The 12731-nt window shown below is 39.8% G+C and overlaps 1 pseudogene; it reads right to left on the reverse strand.

The window, feature by feature from the left end:
• Positions 1–11088: 11088 nt before the first annotated feature.
• Positions 11089–12205, reverse strand: LOC102742661 (L-lactate dehydrogenase A chain pseudogene; annotated as a pseudogene).
• Between the last annotated feature and the right edge of the window lie 526 nt (positions 12206–12731).

Consider the following 12731-nt stretch of genomic DNA (forward strand, 5'->3'; position numbering starts at 1 on the left):
ACCTGGGTCTCTTTGATTCCACACCCCATGTTCTTAACCACTACATTCCGCTAACATGCTCTTTAACTGGCCACTCCCTTACTGTGTCTCTAATGGAACAGGACCCGGGTTATGGTACTTCTGGTGAATGGGATGGAAGATGTGAGAACATGGGCCAGTACAAGTGGGCAGCTCGGGAGCTGGTGGCACCTCAGTGGAGGTGCTGAGCAAGCGTGGAGGGCGGGCGAGGGACATCAGACAAACCCAGCATACTGGGCATAATTTGCATTTCAGCCAAGAAATGTTCTAATGAGTCTTGGGAAGGTAAGTAAATGGGACTCAAATAAAGCTAGACGTTTTACACTGCTTTGCATTCACCCTATGGCCAATCTTGATATGCTATCACATCCCCCTCCCCAGGAAAAACTTACAAACTTAACTCCAGAAAGCACTGAAAGGATTATAGGCTTTCACTAAAGTTTCAAGAGGTAGAAGCAGGAATACAGGTGAGTGTGTAACATATACAACAGCAAAGCTTCTTTTCCTTTAGTGCTCTCACCCTCCCCAAAGATCCACTTCTTGTGGAAACTGCCTAAACCTTTTCTCAGCCACCAACTGTCAAATTCCAACTCATTTCTCCTTCTTTCTCTGTGTACCTTTAGTTTCCTCCCTCATTTGGGATGTCCCTTTCCAGGTAGCTTAAGGCCATTCTTACATAGAACCTTATACTCCACTTGTTTGGAAACTCTTTTTCTTCCCATAGTACAGTATACTGATCAGTCCAATAAAGGCCTAGGAGTCAAAGAGTCCAACAAAAGATTCAACGGGTAGGAGAGAAGAGTGCTTTGCATATACTTTTAAGTTTCTTTTTTGCTTTCTCCCAAGTTTTCAATGTACATAATCTAGGGCTCTCAGGACTGGAAGATCAATAATATTATAATGATAAATAATATTAAATGTGAGGTAAGAGCTAAGTATAAAAGGGCACTTTGGAAAATGATCTGCTTTATGAGAAAAGACATTTTGCTTTCTTTGTAGACACTGAAAACACTTCTTATTGGATAGGAATCCAATGCGATGCGTAGCTTAGAATGGAATTGTTCTTTGTTCTTCAGTGTGTTTGTTTGTTCTCGGTGATAATGTCCCTGTAAAACACTATTGCTAATCTAATATTGCATGGTGTCTTAAGCCCTGGATCCTTTACGACCAGCTGCCATATGAAGTGATTCAGTATCTATGTACAAGTGAATTCAAGAGAAACTCTACAGATGATACAATGACTTGCAGACATGCACAGTTGAAGTCAACTGCCTCTCAGCAATAAATCAAATGTTCTGATAACTGACCTGGCAGTTTTTCATCTTGGATTTCCATTTTATTCACCAGAAACATCCTTTTGGGAAACTTAAATGCTTTGTTCATTTGTTTAAAAAAATTGTTTGGATTAATTTGAAAATTATTTGTCTTGGTCTTTGTGTTTTGTGCTATTTTTATCACCTATGTCTATCCCTTAAGAAGTAGACACTTCTCCACAGCCACAAAATGAGGTTAAAAGAAAAGAAAAAGCACAAAATAAGAGACTCCTTTAGATAAAATCAGCTTTCACCCTGCCTTCCAGCATACCAAGGACACACAGCAAAACAATCTCTATGGCTACCCCCCCTTCTTTAATATCACTCACCATGACCCACATTATTAGAACACACACACACCTGTCTCTCCCCTTACCAAGCTCTGTACCTCTTAATACAGGGACTAGAGGAGTAATATCTGCCACATGGAAGATGCTTAATGCCATATTTCATTAATTCTAAGAGACATTTACTTTTTAAATTTTAATAATTCATCAATAAAGATGTTTCTTATAATAAATAGTATGTTATATAAATGGCAGCTTTTTTTTCTTAGTGGCATATAAAATAATCATGCATCTTATAATTGATAAGGACTTATATTCAGTGAAATATGGTGCTGAAATGTACCTAATAAGAGATATTTACACAGGGTTTGGGGGACTCTGTTAATGTATTTTAGTTAAAAATACAAATAGGGGCACCTGGGTGTCTCAGTTGGTTAAGTGTCCACCTTCCGCTCAGGTCATGATCTCAGGGTCCTGGGATTGAGCTCAGCTTCCCGCTCCCTGCTCAATGGGGAGTCTGCATCTCCCTCTCCCTCTGCCCCTCCCCCCTGCACCTCTCTCTCTCTAACAAATAAATAAAATCTTCAAAAAAATACAAAGAATAAATGATCAAATAATAGAAATTCAGAACATGGGCTGGGAAAGAGATTTTCTAAAAATTAAAGAAATCAGAGTTATAATTCAGACAGTACATATTTATTGAGCATTTACCATTTGCCATGCACTGTTCTTGGTGCTATTGATAAAGCAGTGAATGAAATAGCCTTGTGGAGCTTACAACATAGTGGGGGAAACAGACAATACATTCTAAAAAAATGTATAAGATCAGTTGATAAGTGTTGTGAAGAAAAAAAGTGGTCAGGATTAAGGTAAGGAAGGGAAGTAGAAGAAGATTGCTATTTTAGATGAGATGGTCACAGTGGTCTTCTCTGGAGGTGACACTTGCAGAGAAGGAAGCAAGGATGTAAGTTATGTGCCTCCTGGAAATACAGCATTCTGGAAAAGGAAAGAGCAAGGAAGTAGAACATTCCAGAAAAGGAGGACAAATGCTAGGAGTGTCTGCGAACAGAAAGGAGGCTAGTGTGCTGTGGCTAGTGAGCAGGCATGACAGTTCTAAGACAAGATGCCAAAGGTGGTAGGGCCCAGTTATGTGGGATCTCAGAGGTCACCATGAGGATTTGGTCTCTATTCTGAACCACGGGGGAGGCTTGCAAGGGTTTTGTTTTGTTTTTAAGATTTATTTCTTTATTTGAGGGAGAGAGAGAGAGAGTGCAGGTGCCTGCGAACATGCTAGCCTGAGTGGGGGCGGGGCGGGGGTGGAGGCAGAGGGAGAGGGAAAGAGAGTCTTTTAAGCAGACTCCATGCTAAGCACAGAACTCAACACGGCACAATCTCAGATCTCACAACCCCAAGATCATGACCTGAGGGGAAACCAGGAGTCGACCCTTAACTGACTGTGCCCCCCAAGCATCCCGGCTTGTAAGAGTCTTGAACAAGGAATGATATACCTGGCTTATGTGTGGAGCTGTGTGCTGCTTTGTGCAGTGGGGGTGAGAGGACTGGAGGAGAAGAGCTGGCAAGGATGGGAACACAAAGGACAGTACGTGGGCTACTAGAATAATCCAGATGACAGGTGATGGTAATCAGGAAGGGGCTGGTAGCAGTGGAGGTGGTAGTATTCTGGATAATTTCAAAGGTAGAGTTGTCAGGATTAGCTAATAAATTGGATATGGAGTATTGAAGAAAGAAATCAGGGATGAAGGCAAGATATTTGGCCAAGCAACTGGTAGAACGAAGTTGCCATTTACTAAGATAGGGAGGACTGTGGGAGGAATAGTTTGGAGGAGGAAAAAAACAAGAGTTCATTTTGTGTATTATACCAAAGATGATACTAATATCCAACAGGAGATGTTGACAAATGAGTCTACAATTCAGGATAAAGGTAGAAGATGGAAATATAAATGGGTAGACATTAAAATATATGTGGAATTTTAGGATATGTGAAATCTCCTTGGCTCTAGAGGAAGGGTAGAGAGTGGGCAGGGGAAGAAGCCCTGAGACAACCTGATAGGAATGATCAGGGAGATGAGGAGGAACCAGTACAGCAAAGAGAAGAGCACTCCGGGAGATGGGATGGGGATCACGAGAAAGTGGCGGAGTAAAGGATCAAGATGAGGAGTAAAGGATCAAGAGAGTAATGACCTTGTTACATTCTACTGATGAGATGAGTAAGACATGGGGCTGAGATGTAACCATTGTTTTTGAATGCAAGGAGGCTATTAGTGACCTTTACAAAAGATAATTCAGTGGAATGCAAGGACAAAACTTGGCTCAAAAGAGTTAAAGTGAGAACAGGAGCAGGAAAAAATTAGAATGAAAAACAATTATAAACTACTCTTTCTAAAGGGATATAGATATGGGATGTCACTTGGAAAGGATATAGGATCAATGAGAAGTTTTGTTGTTTTTTTTAAAGATGGGAGACATAGCAGGTTTGTACCCATGAAAGAAGGGTATTCAACCTCCCTCTGAGTCCCTTCTCTTGTCTCTCTAAATTAATTACTTAATACAACTGGGGGAGAAGCATGCAATTGATATCAAAATCTGACATCTTGTCTAAGTTAAACTCTGAAAAGAATATTTATTTACACTTTACTACCGACTCCCACATTTCTGAAAGGCTTCTAGAGAATCAGTTTAAAAAATTATCCTGATCTGTTTTGTTTTTTAATAAGAAATATGGGGAGGGAGATATTTTCACATATTTCTGATTAGCAATATAAAATAAGAGTGCTTTGTGCCTGTAAATTCATTCATTTCAACATTAAATCACATTAACAACAGAATAATAAGTTCTCATTCTAAAAAGAAATAATCCCATCACTATGCTCCTCTTTTTCAATATCCAAGCTGACAGAGAAGCCAGTCTCATTAGAAACAGGTAAGAGTCTCCTGACATCTGTTACAGGAGACGGCTGACACTGACGCTAAACACGGTGACTCTATTTATTACAGAAGAGCTACACTGAATAAATGAGGATTCTAGCCCAGTAGTTCATGGTGCTGGCTGCATATCTGATTTCCCAATACCCGTGACCCACCCCCAGAGATGCTGATTCATTGGGTCTGAGTTTGGCGCACACAACTGGATATGTTTGAAAACATCCCACGTGATTGTAACGTGCACTGGGAGTTGAGAATCACTGCCCAGCATTTAAGCTTTTCACCTCAAGGTGGAAAAAAATCATAGCTGACTATAATGAAAAGCTTGAAGTTTGATCTAATCTCAAAAACAGAACGCAGGAAAAAGCCACCTCCACGTAACGGACTCTCCTCCCCTGGATTCTCTCAGCCACGGAGAGCCCACTCAACGGAATTCTGCCCGCGCGGCAGCTCCGTGCACCGACCAGTGCCCGTGGGCGAGGAGCGACTTGGCATCTGTGGGCAGGATTTCTCCTCTCCCCAAGTGACTGAGATGACTACTGAAGGTCTCAGAGCAGTCAGAATCAAATTGGCTTTTCTTTGTTCTCTTTACTACATTTGACAGCAGGGTACAAGGAGAAGCTAGGGAGTCAAAAAGCTTATTTTAGGTGTTTGTTGGAGGGAGAGCGGGAGAGAGGGAGACGGAACTGCGAACAAGAAACCATAAGGAGAACAGAATGAAAAAGACAAAACTCAGCTGAAGCCATATCTCTAGTGGCAAATTCACTTTGGGCTTCGACTGCACACATAATTGAGGTCACCGTAGAGTTTTTGCTTGAATTTTTGGATAATTATATCTATTTTGTTTTGTTGATGACAACAGGTTATTTTTTTCTCTGGAAAGAATGGAATACCACAATGAGGATCTTGGGCTAAAGGCAACTTTTCATTCTTTTATTTTGCCTCAGGAATTTGATTTATAGGACAAAATAATAACCAAAGTAAAAAAATCTCTCATCAACACAAAAATAAAGAACTAAATTTACCCTCAATGTTACCACCATTATTTATCTATTTTTCTGTTATTCAATTTCTTTTTTTTTTAAGATTTTATTTATTTATTTGAGAGAGAGAGAGAACGAGTGGTGGGGAGGGGCAGAGGGAGAGAGAGAGAGAAGCAGATTTCCCGCTGAGCCGGGAGCCCAGTGTGGGGCTCGATCCCAGGACCCTGGGATCATGATCTGAGCCAGAGGCAGATGCTTAATGACTGAGCCACCCAGGCACCCCTGTTCTTTAATTTCTTGTTCAGCCCTATAAATTCTGTTATAGAGGTTTCACTATAGCATAGACTTTTTTGCATTCTGGTCTTTCACTACCATCTATTTGTTTCTAGTTGCACTTTAGAGGCAGAGTTGGATTGATACAATCAAGCCTCCTTGGCTGTCTCTGCCTCCAGGCACATTATCTGCATCAGTTCATCCAGGCTCCTCAGGATATTTAGTTTCCTGGCTAGTTCCCTTCCTTGTAGATCCCAGTCCCAGACTCCACCCACAGGGACCCATGCTCATACACTTAAGGTGTGTTCTTCCAATACATATTATCTACCTTTATCTAAGTGCATATCTATCCATGAGCTATATAAACTATTCATTGTGAAAGTGCTTTCCCATTTATATTAACGGTATCAAATGGTAAATCACACTGTTGTTTTTTTAAAATCATTCAGCGTTATGTTTTGGAGCATTGTGCATGTGAATGTAGGCAGTTTTGTTTTGTTTTGTTTGACTGCTGGATAATATGCTATTGTTTGTTTATATCCTATTGTAATTTCTTTTCAATAAAGTCTCTTAATTTTCATTTTAAGGACTATATAATAGTCCAACATAGTGATACATCAATTTAAATCTAAATATCTTACTGCTATTGCTTATTTAGATTTTATTTAGTCTTAGAACTAATCTGTATAGACATACGTATTTAAACAAGTATTAGTTTGCTAGCACTGCCATAACAAAGTGTCAGACTGGATAGTTTAAACAATAGAAATTGATCTTCCCACAGTTCTGGAGGCTAGAGGTCTTAAGATCAAGGTGTTAGCAGAGTTGATTTCTTCTAAGCCCTCTCTCCTAGACTTGTAGATGGACTTCTTCTCCCTCTGGCTACACGTGGTCTTTCTTCTGTGTGTGCATGTCTGTGTCCGAATTTCCATTTCTTATAAGGACAACAGTCCTATTGGATTAGGGCCCACCCTAAAGACCTCATTTTAACTGAATTTCTTCTTTAAAGACCTTATCTACAAATATGGTTACCTTCTGAGCTACAGGGGGTTAGGACTTCAACATGTGAATTTGGGGGAGGCATGATCCAGCCCACAACTAAAAAACTAAGCATATATAATATATATAACTATATAATATAACTATATCTGATAACTAATTATAGATCAATATATATATATCGCTATGTATGTATTATATATACATATATATGCGCATAGTGTTTTTCTAATTTTCTAGATAAGTTTTGAAAACAAAAACCTAGAACTTGGAATATTAAGTCAAGAGATATAAACATTTTTATACACCTTTGATATTTATTGCTTTGCAAATATATTGTACGCAGGTATAGTGCCAATCTCTTTAGGTGTGTGCCAGTTTTACCAAGTATCACAAGCACTGGGGACAGAATTTAAATTAACTTTTCCTTTTCAACAAGTTTAAAATTAAAACTTTTTTTCTGAGTTGTCATAAGTCTCTGCAGGAGTAACTTCTGATCCCTATCAGCAAGTACCACGTCAAGACTATACTTTAGAGGCCAAAGCATAACAGTAGATAACAGTAGCAAAATGAAAGTGTGCTCTCATAGCTATACATACACATCCTTATAAAGCCTTAGATAACTTTGGTCGTTTCTGGTTGGACCGTCAGGGTTCTCCAGAGAAGCAGAAACAAGAAGATATATACATATTCATATACATATACACTCACACACATATGGAGAGAGAGACTGAATGAATGATTGATTGATTGATTTTAAGGAATTGGTTTATGTAATTGTAAATGTTGGCAAGTCTGGAATCTGCAGGTGAGGGCTGCAGGCTAGAGACTCAGGGAAGAATTTGATGGGACAGCTTGAGTCCAAAGGCAGTCTGCTGGCCCTCCCCCTTAGGAAACATCAGCAGTCTTTTTTTTTTCTTAAGACCTTCAATTGTTTGGGTGAGGCCCACCCACAATATGGAAGGTAATCTGCTTTACTCAGAGACTACTTATTTAAATGTCAATATCATCTACAAAATATCTTCAACAGCAACATTTTGACTAGGCCATGGCCTAGCCAAGTTGACACATAAAATTAAGGATTGCACTGGGTATTTTGGGTTTTGTCCCCCCCGCCCCAAATGACCAAAACCTTTATGTTAACAAAGTGCACTGAAAAAGTTTACATTTATTTCCATATATTTTGTGAGGAAAATCTCTATTCCTGTTTATATTATATATAGAAAATCTAAAAGAAAACTTAAAATTTTGTTAGGTAAAGATGTTTTTAACTCTGAGTAGTATGATGGTTATAGGTATTTAGAGAAAAAATAAATGTAGGTAACCTGAGAAATGACTTTTGTGAAAGTCATGGATCCATTACTTCAACCTGAAACTATCTTCCACTGTCATTCACACACTACTTATAAAGATGAGTCAAAAATTCATACCAACTTAATTCTTCCTTCCCACCTCCTAGTCACAACTTTAGAAATTACTGTGGAAATTTAACCTTTAAAATGTAATAAACCTCAATGGCACTTCTCCTTTTCTCTTCTCTTTGAAAGTGTCAAGAAACATCATGCCATTATAGACCAAACTCCTGCCAGCAGTGGAGGCCAGAGAAGTCATCAAAAGAGCAATGCAGAGATTTAAGATATTCTCAGGCAAAATGATTACTTCTTTCCTTTCAGCTCTTCTTTTACCTTCCAGAAGACCAGTTCCATGCAGGAGGTTGCATTTCAAGTTCCTAACAGAGTTAGTATTGATTCAGCAGAATCTAAATTGAACAATAGATTCTAAATACAGCTCTTCTTTATAAGAAAACAAAACCCCACAAACACCCAACAGAATAAAATGGAAAGATTTAGCCTACCAATATTTATTAAAAATCTGTGTCAATTAAGATAGAAACAGATAAATAGACCAATGAAACAGAATAGAGAACCCAATAAGATGGATACTTGACATAGGATGTGCTGGGGCCGGCTTCTACCAGCTCCTAAGAGCAGATTGTTAAATCACTAGAAACTTGAAATTGATGTGTGGTTCCACAAAGTCTATTATGTAGATTCAATCCAAGGCTAATAGTTGATCTCTTATCTGAAATCTTTATTTTTATCATTCAGTAATTTTTGAGAAGGCAGAAGGCTTATTTCATATTTACTCTATAAGCTATATAATTAATGGGTTAAAGAATGAATGAATATATTAACTGCCTTTAAACTTACAGGCCTTAGAAATAATTTTTGCCTTCTTGGATTTTATTTGCTTGGATATGGGATTCAAAATGTTTCACAACATAAAATTTTGCTTTAAAACCTCAGCCTGAAGCAAACTTCTAAAAGTATCTGGATTAAAGTAGTGAGATAAGACTGGATAACTATGAAATAAAATGGGTTTACTTTCTGCTCACCTTCTCTACTCAATCTGCCATTGCCTACTGAGCATAACAAGGTAATGGGGGGCAGCCTAGATGCTTCAGCCAGTGGTTGGGGGAGAGGGACAGGAGGTATAATGGCTTACATGTTTCTACCTTATTTGGGGCAAGGGATCTGCTTGTAGCTCAAACCTCAATTACAAAGACATTTTTTCAACCAAAGGTGTTTGAAAACTTCTTCCAGCCCCTAAGGATAGCAAAGAGCACAGAACAAAGAGTGATGGGACATATTCAATACAAAGATAGGTCATAAACTGCAGCTTCCTGCAAACAGAGAGAAAAGTCCTTTGGGAACTTACTGGTAGCAGGCATTTTTTTAAGAGAGAAAAAGAACTCCTTAGCAATACAGTTGAGAGAGTTTGTACTTAAAAAGAAATTTGCACAAGTGCATAAGTGAAGAGTGAGTTAGCTCTTAACTATAAACATGTATGCCCCAGTAAGGCTCCAGAAGAAGAATAGCATGTCCTGTTATAGCTTGAGGCGCCATGAAATCTGAGCTACCCCAAGACAGACTAGCTCCTAGAGAAGGAAATGGGAAGTCTGTGACAAAACCACTGCCGTTCATTTGAGATTCACTGTTAGGTTAATAATTTACAGCTTCTTTTCAGAATATGAGTTGGTTCCGCTATTCTCAATTAATCCTTTACAAAATCTGGAGTAAGCAAAATCCCTAGTCATAGACCAAGAGTCTTAAATGGAATCACATGGGTAGATTTGCAGGGATATTTGGATCAAGACTAAAGATCTACATAAAATTTCATGTCAATATGTGAATTTTCCTAGGTAATGGGTCCATGATTTTCTTTAGACCCTCAAAGAGAACTGTGACCCTAAAAGGTCAAGAACCAGTATTCTAAATAAAAATCAGAACTGGGCAGGTCATACATCATTTGTCTAGTCAAGAGTCTGGTGTTCAGAGCAAGAAAACTAAGTAAACACCCCATAGATAAAAATATTCACTAACAAACTTGTTTCTGAGTTTCCTACATGTTACACTATTTTCATAGAGAAGAAAACATACAACAGAGTGCAGCATAAACATTTTTCTCTGAAGTCATTAGACTCAAATAGTGTCCAACAATTATGAATCTTTTCTTCACAAATATTTCCATCTATTTCCTATTCAAGAGCAAAATCACCTGGTCTGCACATTCAGACTCCATCTGTAAATATAGCTCTGAAAAAACTAGCAGGAGGGAAGGAAAAAGGAGGGACAAGGCACAGTAAGTGACTTGTAGGTCTACTGCCTTGTTTCATTTAGGTTAGTGACACAAACATCATGACTACCACCTGCCTGGCTGTGATGCTCTAGCCTGTGAGTACGAACAGGGCAAGAGGCAGAAGATCAACTGACAGTCCTCACTGAGAACAAGAGAATTTCACAAAAAAGCTGCTCAAATTCTAGAATGAGCATTATTCCCATTCCACACTTGGGGAAAATACTAAGGTAGAGAAATATCTGGCAAAAAAGGAAGGAGGAGGTGCATGTGTGTTGTAAAGGACAAGTGACAAGGGAGAGGAGCAGCAAGACAGGTATCAAAAAGCTACAGTGTGCTAAGGGAAGTAGAGTCTCCTTTATCAAGTAACAAACACACTTCCTGTCCCTGTGACAATGTAGGGTAATATGATTTGGTCTGTGTCATGAGTAGAAATCTTTTTATTATGGATTACATATTTAGGATGATCCATTTCAGTATGTGCCCCTATGGCCTCCAAGTGAGGCACCTGATATCTACAGTGCACAAAATCAGATCCTTTAGAACAGTTGTGCACAATACATGCAATATTGGATTTATGCATCGGATCCCAGCATGTGATTGGAGAAAAGAGTTGGACTGGGCATGGTGGGTGAGGGAACCAGGAGTTCTGTAACGCACAGTGAACACACATGTGCTTCGAAGAGCTGCTGCAGCAGATACCATGTTGGCAGCGGTGCCCCTGAGGTGGTGGAGCCACTTCTCATTGACCCATCTAGGACCGCACCAGGTAGGGATCATCCAGCATCGGGATAGAGCTGCAGGGGTGTGTGAACCAGGCCTGTCTGTAACTCTAGGAAACGGAAGTTTTCCCTAGGCCATTTCAGTATTACCACTTGAGCAATAACAGATCAGATAACAAGGACAATATACACAACCTCCAGCTAGAATCCTGCTGTGGTCTAGACAGTGAAGTGGGACGCCACTAGGAAACATTAGAACTGCAGCTCTTTGGGATCCCACAGAGTGTACGTGTGCTCTCCTTCAAACGGGCCTCTTCTTCGGCAGTCAGAGTCACCTTCACAGCATCTGAGATTCTACTATTCCATCCCAAGGTGCAAGGAACACTAAGGAAGACATCATCTTTTATTCCACAGAGACCCTTAATCATGGTGGAAACTGGATGCACCCGCCTAAGAGTCTTCATTATACTTTCTGCAAAATCAGCCACAAACAGTCCAATGGCCAGGACGTACAGCCTTTCAGGTGGCTCACCCTGTAGGCATTGCCAACCACCCGTTTGTGAACCTCTGTCTGCTGATCCTTATCTGCATCAGCGCCTAGGTCAGGGTGCAGATTCTTCAAGGGGACACCAGCAACACTGACTCCACTCCACACAGGCACGCTAGAGTCTCCACGCTCCCTGAGGACCCGCCCACGACAGCTCAGTGGGCAAACTCCCAGCCTTTCTCCTATCAGGTAATGGAACCGGGCTGGATCCAGATTGCAGCCACTTCCAATTACACAGTTTTGGGGAAAGACACTTATCTTCCAAGCCACATAGGTCAAGATATCCACTGGATTGGAAACAACAAGCAACTTGCCGTTTGGGCTCTATTTCACAATATTAGGAATGATGAATTTAAAGATGTTCATGTTAGGCTGGACCAAATTAAGATGGCTTTGTCCCTCTTGCTGATGCCCCAGGTGTGATAATAAGCAGCTTGGAGTTTGCAGTCACGTTATAGTCTTTGCCAGAGACAATTTTTGGTGTTCATCCATCTATGGAATTGTTATTGTGGATACAGTAATGAATAAGCTGCAGGGGGTCCCTGTTCTCGGGCAGATAAAAGTCACATTAAGCCAAGGGAGTTTTGAGGTATCTGTGGTTAAAATAAAGTAATAAATCAGATGTAATGGCAAATTTTATGTGTCAATGTAGCTGTGCCACGGTGTGCAGATATTTGGTTAAACATTATTCTAGATGCTTCTGAGAGAGTGATTTAGATCACATTTAAAGTGGTGGACTTTGAATAAAGCAGATTGTCCTCCATAATGGGTGGGCCTCATGCACTCATATCAAGGCCTGACCTTCAGAACAAAAGACTTAACCTTCTCTGAGCAAGAGAAGAACTCTAGCAGATGGCAGATTTGAACTGCTGCATAGGCTCTTCTCTGTGTCCCCAGCTGCCAGCCCACCCTGCAGATTTTGGACCTGCCAGTCTCCAAAATTACATGAGCCAATTCCTTAGAATCTCATATATAAATATATGCACACATAGATGTATATATACACACGT

This window comes from Leptonychotes weddellii, chromosome 8, assembly GCF_054177405.1.
Source record: "Leptonychotes weddellii isolate Sample4059 chromosome 8, ASM5417740v2, whole genome shotgun sequence".
Taxonomy (NCBI): Eukaryota; Metazoa; Chordata; class Mammalia; order Carnivora; family Phocidae; genus Leptonychotes; species Leptonychotes weddellii.